The sequence below is a fragment of the Capra hircus genome, unplaced genomic scaffold, assembly GCF_001704415.2.
Source record: "Capra hircus breed San Clemente unplaced genomic scaffold, ASM170441v1, whole genome shotgun sequence".
In the NCBI taxonomy this organism is placed as follows: domain Eukaryota; kingdom Metazoa; phylum Chordata; class Mammalia; order Artiodactyla; family Bovidae; genus Capra; species Capra hircus.
In genome coordinates, this window is record NW_017215569.1 from 7,865 (window position 1) to 21,373 (window position 13,509).

The 13,509-nt window shown below is 39.4% G+C and overlaps 1 pseudogene across 1 annotated transcript; it reads right to left on the reverse strand.

Moving 5' to 3' along the window:
• Positions 1 to 2,007: 2,007 nt before the first annotated feature.
• LOC102168497 lies at positions 2,008 to 2,586 on the reverse strand (annotated as a pseudogene). Its single transcript, XR_001296874.2, has one exon. The product of XR_001296874.2 is annotated as a prefoldin subunit 5 pseudogene (transcript).
• Positions 2,587 to 13,509: the final 10,923 nt, after the last annotated feature.

The window sequence follows — 13,509 nt, forward strand, 5'->3', positions numbered from 1 at the left end:
ATCCCTGGGTTGGGAAGATCCCTTGGAGAAGGGAAAGGCTACCCACTTAAGTATTCTGGCCTAGAGAATTCCACGGACTGTAGCCCATGGGGTCGCAAACAGTCAGACACCACTAAGCGACTTTCAATTTCACTTTATCACACAATTAATAGAAACAAAACAATAAATTTGCAGAAAGAGAGAGGAATAAGTCAAAGCCACAGCATGAGGGAGGGCTGACGGGGGGATTGGGATGGATTTTTTTTATTAGCCTCATCACCCAATCAGAACAACCTGAGTTTTGCTCAGGACAACTCTCAGGTCCTCAGGAGCAGTTCAACTTCCAGGATGGGAGAAGGACCAGGCTGGTCTGTGGCCAATCCCATCCCCCTCTGCTGGGAGCTGGTTCAGTGATGGGCTTGGGAGCTGGTTCAGTGATGGGCTTGGGAGCTGGTTCAGTGATGGGCTTGGGAGCTGATGGGATGAAAGGAGAGGTTTTCTGGGGCAATCTGCCGTGTCCTCACTCTAAGGAGAAAGTGAGAGAAAGAAAGGGTCTTTTCTGCCAGAACTTCTCAATATTCTCCTACAGATGAACTCAGCCCCTAGGGAACACAGAGCCCCTGGAAATGGAACTCGAGCTTGTGGATTCAGTCCGCCCTGACTGTGTCCTGTGAATGTTCCAGCTGTGGGAGCCGAGAGAGTTTCTCGTGTCAATATGAGCCAGTTGAATTCAGTGTGTGTTACTGGACACCGAAAGCGTTCTATTTACACGATACAAATAGAGGAAAGCCAGCATCAAAGGAACAAAAACACAATTTCTACCCCACAAACCATATTTTGTCCTCCTGGGCAAAGTACTTTAGAGAAAAGCACGTTGTGGGTACTTTTTAATACCCGTATGGTTTCTTTGAATTTCTGTGACTTGTATTTGTTTTGGCCTGCTTTGTTTTCTGTATGAAATGAAGATCCAAGTTGTGTGGGTTTTGTCTTCCCTCTTTCTAATGTTGAACCCTAGGATAACAGCTAAATGTGTGTGTGTTTGTGTGTGTGTATCAGTAACAATAATAATTGCGTTTAAACCATTGGACTAAGTATGGGGGTTATGGGAAGAGGTGCAATGAAAGATGAATAACTTGGTCCTAGGAAGATATACTGGTTCTGTCTCCAGAGAATCAGGGAGAAAGAGCAGTTAATGTAATTCTGACAATAATTTTGAGCAGAGGTGACCTTTAACCTAAGTCTTGGAGCTTTTTTTTTAAATAAAGGAAATTCAAACATTAAAAATACAGAAAATTATGCACTAGGTACTTGTGTACTCAACACATTTTTTAAATGAATATTAACATTGCCATTTTGGCTTTAGAGTCATTTCTAAAACTAATTTTTAAATGTTGAGATAATTGTGGACTCATACACAGTTTTAAGAAATAATACAGAGATTGATGGGGTAAGTTACATATTAAGTTTTTTTTCCTGTGCATTTATTTATTTTTAATTGGAGGATAATTGCTTTACAATGCTGTGATGGTGTCTGCTGTACACCAGTGTGAATCAGCCATAAATATATATATATATATATATATTCCCTCCCTCCTTCTTGAGCCACCCTCCTCTAACCTCAATTCCTCCCTTCTAGGTCATCATAGAACTCCAGGCTGGGCTCCTTGTGTTACATAGCAGCTTCCTGCTACTTATCTATTTTACACATAGTACTGTATATATATATATGTCAACGCTACTTTCTCGATTTTTCCTAGCCTCTCCCTCCCTCACTGTGTCCACAAATCCATTATCTATATCTGCATCTCCATTGCTTCTCTGTAAATGAGTTCATCAGTACTGTTTTTCTAGATTCCCTATATATGCATTAATATAGGATACTTGTTTTTCTCTTAGTTCACTCTGTATAAAAGGCTGTAAGCTTTGGTAATGACCAGGGAGATTGGTGAAGAATTCCAGTCCCCCAGTTGCACGTCTCTATATAAAGGGAAACTGCGAGAAATTATAAGACGCCTTTTTTATTTTTTTCCAGTTGGCTCATTTATTAGCATTAAACACAGACCCTCTTCTTTCCCCATTCCAGGAAACCACATCCACAAAGTCCCAGGCCCCAGAAACAGGCACCCTCTGCCCATTTCTGAAATAAGCTCTCAGGCCTTGGGGGTAGCCTGAGCTGCTCCCAGGGTTGTGAGCTGCTGAATCTTCTGGCTCATCATCTCTGTGACAGCCTGTTTCACGGCATGCTTCTCCTGCAGAGCTGGCTGGATTTTTTCCATTTGCTTGGTAAGGAAGTCTATCTTCCTCTTGAAGAAGTCCTTGGCATCCTCAGCTGTCTTCTCTACATAGTAACCAGTTCCCACATCGATAGGCACATGTTCCACATCATGTAGCTTCCCGGGGACATACATAGAACTCGTCAGTGGGGCAAGTAATTCTTTCCCCTCATTATTTTTCTTCAGCACGTTCAGACAGTCCTTGGCTTCCACATACTTGGTCTGAACCACCTTGAGTTGGGCAATGGACGTAGACAAGAACTCCACTTCCTGGTCCAGCTGGTTCTAGCTGCGGCAGATTCAGCTCGGTGATGTTAACGGACTGTGCCATGTTGGGAAGGATGCCTTGTTTTAACAGCTACATGACAGGACTTCCCTGGTAGTCCAGTAGCTAAGACTCTGTGCTCCCAAGGCAGGGGGCCTCGGTTTGATCCCTCGGTTGATTTTTAAAGTAAAATTTTTTAAAAATAAAAAAAAAGAAATGCCTTCTCCCTTTCCTTGAGAAAAATAAAGGTTATCTGACACCTTTAATAAGAAATAAATTCAAAATTTAAAAAAGAAGAAATAGTACCAAGAGGTCCCCTGTAGTCTTCCGGCATTTTTCCCAATGGTAAGGAGTACGTCAAGGCTGTATACTGTCACCCTGCTAATTTAACTTATATGCAGAGTACATCATGAGAAATGCTGGGCTGGAAGAAGCACAAGCTGGAATCAAGATTGCTGGGAGAAATATCAATAACCTCAGATATGCAGATGATAGCACCCTTATGGCAGAAAGTGAAGAGGAACTAAAAAGCATCTTGATGAAAGTGAAAGTGGAGAGTGAAAAAGTTGGCTTAAAGCTCAACATTCAGAAAATGAAGATCATGGCATCTGGTCCCATCACTTCATGGGAAATAGATGGGGAAACAGTGGAAACAGTGTCAGACTTTAGTTTTTTGGGCTCCAAAATCACTGCAGATGGTGACTTCAGCCATGAAATTAAAAGACGCTTACTCCTTGGAAGGAAAGTTTTGACCAACCTATATGGCATGTTCAAAAACAGAGACATTACTTTGCCTACTAAGGTCCGTCTAGTCAAGGCTATGGTTTTTCCACTGGTCATGTATGGATGTGAGAGTTGGACTGTAAAGAAAGCTGAATGCCAAAGAATTGATGCTTTTGAACTGTGGTGTTGGAGAAGACTCTTGAGAGTCCCTTGGACTGCAAGGAGATCCAACCAGTCCATTCTAAAGGAGATCAGTCCTGGATGTTCTTTGGAAGGAATGATGCTAAAGCTGAAACTCCAATACTTTGGCCACTCATTGAAAAAAGACCCTGATGGTGGGAGGGATTGGGGGCAGGCGGAGAAGGGGACGACAGAGGATGAGATGGCTGGATGGCATCCCCGACTCAATGTTCATGAGTCTGAGTGAACTCTGGGAGTTGGTGATGGACAGGGAGGCCTGGCATGCTGCGATTCATGGGGTCGCAAAGAGTTGGACACGACTGAGCGACTGAACTGAACTGAATAAACATTATTATTTTTGCTACAAATATCCATGCATAGTTTTTTTTGTATGCGCATAAGTCTTTATTTCTTTGGGGAAAAAGGCTCAGGACTGCAATTGCTGGGTCCGAATGCTAGAATGCTTAATTTTTTAAGAAACTGTCAAAGTGTTTTCTAGAGAGGCTATACCATTCCATATATCCACCTGTAGTGAATGGGCGATCTGCAATTCACACCAGCATCTTGAGCTGTCACTATTTTGTAGTTTAGCCATGCTATTAGATGTCTAGTGATATCTCATCATATTTGTTAGTTTGTTTTTTAACTGAAGTAGAGTTAATTTACAGCATTGTGTTAGTTTCAAGTGTACAACTAAGTGATTCAGTTATACAGGTATATATGTTATTTTCCAGATTCTTTTCCATTATACAAGATATTGAGTCTAATTCCTTGTCCTATAATGGGAGAGTCTTATTGTTCACCTATTTTATATATAGTAGCAGGTATAAATTAATCCCAAACTCCTAATTCTCATTGTGATTTTGATTTGCATTTCATTCAGGACTAATACGGAGAAGGCAATGGCACTCCACTCCAGTACTCCTGCCTGGAAAATCCCATGGACCAAGGAGCCTGGTAGGCTGCAGTCCATGGGGTCGCAGAGGGTCAGATATGACTGAGCGACTTCACTTTCACTTTTCACTTTCACGCATTGGAGAAGGAAATGGCAACCCACTCCAGTGTTCCTGCCTGGAGAATCCCAGGGACGGGGGAGCCTGGTGGGCTGCCGTCTATGGGGTCACACAGAGTCAGACACTACTAAAGTGGCTTAGCAGCAGCAGCAGCATGACTAATGATGTTGAAGTCCTTTTCAGCTGCTTATTTGCCAGCTGAATATCCTCTTTTGTGAAGTGTCTCTTCCAGTCTTTTGCCTGTTCTTTAATTGGATGGCTTTTTGCTTGTGTGTTTGCTTTGCTTTTGAGTTCTGAGAGCTGTTAACATAGTCTATATACCAATCCTTTGTCAGATGTACTGTTTGTGAATATTTTTCCTCATTCCATAGCTTGTGTTTTTATCCTCTTAACAGGGTCTTCTGAAGAGAAAGAGTTTTTAATTATATGAAGTCTGGTATATCCATTTTCAAGTATTTATTTTTATTTATTCATTCCACCGCCCTGGGTCTTAGTTGCAGCATTTGGAATCTTCAATCTTTGTTGTGGTATGTGGAATCCTTAGTTGCAGTATTCGAATTATTAGTTGAGGCATGTGGGATCTGGTTTGCTGACTGGGAATCAACCTCAGTGCCCCCTGCTATGGGAGCATGGAGTCTTAGCCACTAGACCACCAGGGAACCCTGATACATCAGTTTTCATTTTCAGGGATTACTCTTTTGCTATCAAATTTAAGAATGCCTCGTCTACCCCTAGACCCTGAAGATTTTGTTCTGTGTTTTCTTTAAATTTCTTTACAGTTTTATGTTTTGCAATATGTCCATGGTCCATCTTGGGTCAGTTTTTTATAAGGTTTGAGACCTTAGGTTGGGTTTCATAATATGGCCTAGAGATGGTCATTCATGTGCTCCAGCATCGTTTGTTGAAATGGCTGTATTTCCTGCATCGTACCTTTATCAGACATCACTTGGGCATATTTGCATGGGTCTAGTTCTGGGTATTTTATTCTGTTCCTTTGATCTATGTGTATATGCTTCCACAAATACCACACAGTCTTGATTACTATAGCTCTATCATCAGCCTTACTATCAACTAGGTTCCTTTCTCCTACAGTATTCTTCTTTTTCAAATTATTTCAGCTATTCTAGTTCCTTTCCCTTTCTGTATAAATTTTAGAATAATCTTGCTTATATCTATAAAAAAAATCTTGCTGGGAATTTGATAGGAATTGTTTTAAAACAATATATAAATTGGGGAGAATTGATATCATCATCTTCTTTTAAAATCATATTTATTTGTTTGTTTATATTTTGGACACACCATGAAGCTTGTGGGATCTTAATTCCCCAACCAGGGCCTGAATCCAAGCCCTTGGCAGTCAAAGTACAGAGTCCTAACCACTGTAGCTCCAGGGAATTCTCCATTATTATCTTAAGTATTCCAATCCATATGCTCAGTGTACCTCTCATGTTTTTGCTTAGTTTTAAAAATTTCTTTCATTGGCTTTGTGATTTTCAGCATACAAGATTTGTACATGTTTTGCTAGATTTACATTTAAGTATTTCATTCTTTTAAGCTATTGTGAAAAGTACTATGCTTTTAATCTCAGTGTCCATGTGTTCATTGCTTGTAGATGGAAATACAATTGATTGTTGTAGGTTTATCTTGCATCACATGACCTTTCACTCACCATTGCCAGGAGATATTTTGCCTTTTTTTTTCCCTGTGATTTTCTACATAGACAATCTTATAATCTTCATGGGGACAAATTTTGATACATTGTATTTCCATTTTCATTCGCATCAACATTTTTTTTAAATTTCCTTAGAGACTTCTTTAACCCATGGATTATCTACCATTATAATGTTTAGTCTCCAAAAGTTTCAAGCTTTTCATATTATCTTTCTATTTTTGATTGCTAGTTTGATTCCATTGTGGTTGGAAAACACATTTTGTTTAATTATGATTCTGTCAAATGTTTTGAGGTCTGTTTTGTGGCCCAGGATATGACCTATCTTGGTATATGTTCCATTGGTACTTGGAAAGAATGTGTATTCTGATGTTTTTAGGTAGAGTGTTCTATAAATATCTGTTCGCTTCGGTTGGGTATTGATGTTGAGTTCTACATCACTGCTGATTTTCTGTTTAGCTGTTCTATCAATTGTCAGGGTGTTGAAATCTCCAACTATAATTGTGGATTTGTCCGTTCCTTGTTTTAGTTCTAACACTTTCAGCATCACCTGTTTTGCAGCTCTTTTGCTTGGTGTGCATATATTTAGGAATGTTCACTAAGTTTTCCTGGTGAATTGGTCTTCCCCTTTACTTTTAATTATATAATACCCTCTTTATCTCTAGTGATGTTCTTTGCTCTGAAGTCTACTTCCTGTGATATTGCCATAGCCGCTCCTGCTTTTCTTTGACTAATCTTTACATGATGTGTTTTTTCCATCCTTCTACTTTCAATGCTTCTATCATATGTGAAGTAAGTTTCTTGTAAGAGCATGTAGTTGGGTCATGTTTCTTAATACAAACTACCAATCTCTATCTAAGTTGTTGTGTTTAGGCCATTAATTAAAAAGGTAGTGATTAAACCTGGCATTTTATGGTCATTTTCTCACTCTTCTGTTTTGTTTTTTTTTTTTTCCTATCTTTATGTGGGTTACCTGAATATTTTTTAGAATCCCAGTTTGATTTATCCATATTTCTTTGAGTATATCTCTCTTTCTAGCCTTTTAAATGTTTCTCTAGGGGTTACATTACATAGGAAAATTATCACCATCTACTGGTGTTGTCATCTAACCCATATGAACAAAGTGGAGAACCCCAACCTCATTTTACATCCATTTCACTCCCTGTTTACATTATTATCTTAAATATTGCCTCTATATGCATTAAGAACCATATTAGACAGTGTTATAATTTTTGCTTATTCTGAAAAGCGTAATTTAGAAAACTCAAGAGGGTAGGTCAAGCCTGTTTTTTTCAATCCATAGTTTTGTTTATGATGTTCTTTCTTCCTTAAGTGCCAAGGTCCCTATTTTTATCATTTTCTCCCTTTAGTCATTCCTTGAGGGTAGGTCTGCTGGCAACTAAGTCTCTTAGATTTCTTTCATCTGAGGATATGTCTTGATTTCCCCTTTATTTCTGAAGGATATTTTTGATAGATATAGGACTTGGGATTGACAGTTCTTTTCTTTCAACACTTGAAAAACATTGTGCCTCTTCCTTCTGTCTTCCGTGGTTTCTGGTGACAAATATCCTGCCTTGCAAATTATATATCCCCTACAGGCATTGTGTCATTTCTCTCTGGCTGCTTTCAAGACTTAATTATAATGCACCGTGGATTTCTTTGGGTCTATCCTATTTGGGATTCAGTCAGCTTCTCGAATCAGTAGGTTTACGCTCCTTGCCAAATTTGGAGAGTTTTCAGCCACTATTTCTTCAAGTATTTTTTAGTCCTGCTTTCTTTCTCCTTCCCTTCCGGGACTCCAATGGCTTGAGTGTAGAATCTTTTGTTATAGTTCCAAAGGATCCTTAGGCTCTGTTCATTCATTCTTCAATCGATTTTGTCTCTGCTATCCAAATTGGATCATTTCTCTCTCTTTCTTCATTTTATTTTGCCTGCACGAGGTCTTTGCCGAGCATGCAGGCTTTCTCTAGTTCTCTTGTTGCAGTGGGTTCCCTTGTTGCAGTACATGGGCTCTAGAGCACGCGGGCTCAGTAGCTGTGTGCGCAGGCTTAGTTGCCGTGTAGTATGTGGGATCTTAGTTTCCCAACCAGGGATCAAACTCGCATCACCTGTTTTGAAAGGTGGATTCTTAACCACCAGACTACCAGGGAAGTCCTAAATTTGGTCATTTCTGTGTTCAAATGTACAGTTCACAGATTTTTTTCCCTCTAATTCCTCCATTCTGTGGTTAAATCATGGACTTGGGATTTTTAAAACAATTTTCAATCATTGCAGTTTTCCCTTCTAGAAATTGTATTTGATTCTCCTTTATCTTTTCTAAATCTGAAAATGTCTGTTTCTTTCTAGAGGCTCTCTTTGTCCTCATTTGTTTCATGTGTGTTAGTAATTGCTTGCTGTTGCCCAGTATGATGAGAAGTTTCCTATCAGACTTTTTGTGTTATGTTGTGAAGCTCTGGATCGCATATAAACTTTCTGCTCTAGCAGACTTTCTGTGATACTGGGAAGGCAAGGGAAGAGGGGATGCCACCTCACTGTGCCAAGTGGAGACAACTGTCCAGGTTCTCATTAGGTTTGCATGGCTACCTGAGACAGAGGTTCCTTGTTACTGCTGGTCACAGGTGGGGTTCTGGCTCCACCAACTCTTCACAGGATTGTGGAGGGGAGGAGTGGCTCATGCCTGCTGGGCTGGTGTGTAAGTCCTAACTCCCTACTTGGCCTTCTCTGACACCATGCCAGTGGGGTTCTGGGCATGTGGTTACAGCTCACAAGGATGAGAGTCTAAACTCCCTAGTCAATCTTTACTGCCTGGAAATGGGTGAAGATGAGAGTACAGTTTTCAATATGGAGCTTGGCTGGGATAGAGCAGTTATTGTCTAAACGTATTACATTTTGTTAGGCTGTCCCTTTCCAGGTCCTTTGGCTGGAGAAGATTTTGTTGGGATATTTTTTTCTATGCTTTTTGGCATTTTCAGGTTAACAACTGCTTCAATTCTAAGTCTGCTTCTGTATGCAACAGAAAGAAAACTCAGAGAACGTACCACACTGTTATTTCTTGGCCCTGAGCTTCTTAGCAGTTCTGCCTTCTCCTTAGCTTTCCAGAGTCTTTTTATGTTTGTTTTGCACATAATTTCTAGGGCTTTTAGTTACACTCAGTGAGGGGATTAGGGAAAATTACACATACCCCAAACTCTAAGTTTCATTAGTTTTAAGGAAATAAAATGTTGTGGTTCCTGTCAACATTTCTTTGTAAATCTTATATAATCTTATGATCTTTTCTCCTACTTAATGTATCTGTCATATTTGTTTTTATTTTCACATAGAGGCATTTTTAATGGTTTAAAGGTTTTCATGTCATATCTAACACAAAATGAATCAAAAATGGATCATAGGCTTAAATGTAAAACATAACTTTATAAAAACTTTTTGAAAACAACACATTAGTCAATGTATTCTTAGATATGATGCAAATAGTAATGATCCTTATAAAAAAATTAATAAACTGGACTTCATCAACATTAACAGGTTTTGTCCTCTGAAAGACATCTTTAGGAGGATGAACAGCAAATCATACATCTGACAAAGGATTTCTATATAGACTATATAGTGAAAGTGAAAGTGTAAGTGTTAGTCACTAATTTGTGTCCAACTCTTTGCAACCCCATGGTCTGTAGCCCACCAGGCTCCTCTGTCCATGGAATTCTCCAGGCAAGAATACCGGAGTGGGTAGCCGCTCCCTTCCCCAGGGGATCTTCCCAATCCATGGACTGAACCTGGGTCTCCTAAATTGCAGGCAGATCCTTCACCATCTGAGCCATATAAAGAATTCTCAAATTTCAACAAATAATGCAATTTTTAAAATGCGCAAAAGATTCGAAAAAAAAATTCTTCACCAAGAAGATATGCCAACATGCAAAGGTGTTAAAAATGTTAGTAGTTGGAAAAACTCTAATTAAACCACAGTGAAATATTACTATACAAAGGTCCATAGAGTCAAGGTTATGGTTTTTTCCAGTAGTCATGTATGGATGTGAGAGTTGGACTGTAAAGATAACTGAGCGCTGAAAAATTGATACTTTTGAACTGTGGTGTTGGAGAAGACTCTTGAGAGTCCCTTGGACTGCAAGGAGATCCAACCAGTCCATCCTAAAGGAAATCAGCTCTGAATATTCATTGGAAGGACTGATGCTGAAGCTGAAACTCCAATCCTTTGGGCACCTGATGCAAAGAACTGACTCATTGGAATAGACCCTGATGCTGGGAAAGATTGAGGGTGGGAGGAGAAGGGGACAACAGAGGATGAGATGGTTGGATGGCATCATCAACTCAATGGACATGAGTTTGGGTAAACTCAGGGAGTTGGTGATGGACACGGAGGCCTGGCGTGCTGCAGTCCATGGGGTCGCAAAGAATTGGACATGACTGATGACTGAACTGGAACTGAACTGAATAATAAAATGAAAATTTGACCATGCCATGACTGGTAAGGATGTCAAGCAGCTAAAACTGTTATATAGTCGTTATGAAAAACATGGCAGTTTCTTATAGAGTGAAACATGTTTACCACATGATCCAGCAATTCCACTTCTACATTTTTACCTAAGGGAAAGGAAAACCTATGTTCACACAAAAACATGTATGCAAATGTTTACAGCAGCTTTACTTATCATTGTCAAAAACTGAAAATAACCTTAAAGTCTCTTGTCTTGGGACTGGATAAGCGAACCAAGGTCTGTCTACCCAATGGAGTACTGCTTAACAATGAAAAAAGATATTGGTACACTCAGTGACTTGGATGGATTGCAAAGGCATTATGTTGAGTGGGAAAAAAAAAAAAAGCCAGTTTCAAAAGGTTATACTGTCTGTGATTCCATTTTTATGACATCCTGGAAAAGGCTATAGTGACAGCTTATAAATCAGTGGCTGCCAGAGAGTCAGAGCAGTTTAGAGGAACAAGGTAAGGTTGACTGTCTCGAGGTACCACAAGAGAACGTGTGCATGTGTGTGTGTGAGATGAAACCCTTCTCTGTCTCGATTATGGTGGTAGTGTGTATTTGTGTGCATTTGTCAAAACTCACAGAACTGAATTTTACTGTATGCTACTAAAATGCAAGGAGAAAACGTACATGACTGTTGTCTTCCTTCTGTAACCTCTAATTTTACTCATCATTGTTTTATATCCAGACCTACCTCTTTCTTCATACTAGGAAAATTCTAGTATGTAGAAGATTGCATTCCAAGTGATAGAAATATTAAGAACAAAGATTCAGAATTGATGTGACCCTAGAGCCATTTATGCACTTGATTCTAAAATGAGAAAACGTCATTAAATGGAGCAGGTTCCGGATGATCCCTGGGGAACATCACTTTGACACGAAGGTTGACAGAGGTTATCCATCACAAGCCATTGACTCTGACCTTAAAAGCTGTAATTCGCAAAAGGTGAATCCTTCCAGGGACCTCAGCTGTTTCAATGTTAAGTGAAAAAACACGAGGAACCAGTCTCTACATTCTCTGTAATTTGTTTTTTGTCCAGTCCTGTGAAAATCAAATTTATTTGTCCATACTGCCTTGGAAAAAGTGTGCAATAAATTCTAGTCCTGTTTTATCAACTAAATAAGTGGATGATGTCAAGGAGTCATTTAACTCCTCAGAGTCGCTTTCCTCTTCCTTTTGCAGCTGCGTTGTGTTAAATTATTTGAAGTCTCTTCCACCTATAAAGTACCATAGGATATTAATGAAACCTCTGAAGCATCCAATTGTCCATTCAACTGTCTGACGTGTCTCAGGAAGTTATCTAGGTGCCTTAGATACACACGAGTCCCTGCTTGAGTGTGGACAACCGCAGGGCCATAGTACAATGGTTTGGTTGGTCAAGGTCTTGGGGGAGAATCAGTAGGAGAGCAATTCATGAATGAGAATGCCAAGTAAGCATCCAGACACTCCCAGATTGACTGCTGCTTCTCTGCTCTCCCCGTCTGATTTTATTTGAGAAAGAAAGGAGGTGGGCTTTCCTCTGCTTTCCTTGGTCTGTCCATGGCTGTAAAGGAATAAGAAGCTACAGACTCTCAAACTAGTTATAGTCCAGCTGTATATCCTCTCAGGTCTTCATTTCTTTTTTAACTAGACATATAATGAAAGCATCTAAACTTGGAGGGTCCTCAGTAAATGTGAAGCTCTAAAAGCTTTCCCAGTGATGAGTAAGCATTTAGAATCTGGTTGTTTTGATGGTTTTTATTTTTTTGGTGAGTGGTAACAGCCTAGCTTTGAGAAATATGTGTAGCACATTTTCCCACACTTCTGCTAAAGAAACAGCAAAATAAAATAAGTATTCTGGAAGATGATTTTAAAGAAATGAACATAACTCCTGCCCATTAATTACCACATGATTGGATTCTAGGAATGTTCATTTAAAAAACAGTTAACCCAGAAGTTTAAATGACAAGGAAAATTACTGTGGTAAAAAGCTAACGGTATATTGATACAATCTCACTTGTATATGGAAAAATATAAAAATTAAATGTGGAATAAATCTTACATTAATTTTAGGAATATATTTGTCAAAGATGAAACTGGATTTCTGTATATACTAGAAAAAGCTCTATTAATCAGAAAGCTTCCATTCATGTTTAAATAGGACGCAGGAATTTTTTTTAACACTTTTCCATCTATTGTTGAAACCATTGGTAAAATATATAAGCTTTCCTCACTTTCTTTTTTTTTTTCCTCACTTTCTGAGCACAGCAGAGTCATCAAAGTTGAGTTAACCCTTGAAGAGAGGCATTGAAACATCCGTGATGATGGTTAATACAGTCAAAGCCAGGACTGAAGACCAGACCTCAGAACCTCAGGTGAACCCTAGAGAATACTTTTGGAGAGATGAATTTCTGACTCAGCTTTAAAGCATTGAGTTCTCTCCTTTCACCACGTTGTAGGGAGCCAAAACGGAGAGTTTAGCAAAGGATAACATGTCCACTTTGTTGACACTGGCCAACTGAGATTTTACTGTCTTTAGAGAATAAAGTTTATGAGTCGAGATACTAAATAATGTACTGGATCTCAAAGAATATTCCCTCCAAATACTTTTTAATGACAAAGGCTAAAATGGCAAGCTTTTTCAGTGAGGAAACCTGCAAGATACCTTAACCAAATGATCAAAGATAACCTTCAGCAATGGAATAAAAACTACAGCATGTGCCTCCTGATAGAGTCAACTACAAATGGGCACTTGCCATGGGCACTTGCCATCTACCTCTCCAAGGATTAAATCACGTGCTGCTGCAGCTGCTGATTGCAACATTGGCCTGAAAGGAGTTCAGGGTGGAGAGCAGAAATGAGGCACTCTGTGTTTGGGGAAAAGCTGGCAGAACATGTCTTTAGTTATTTTCAGGAGCTGATTTATGAGCCCAG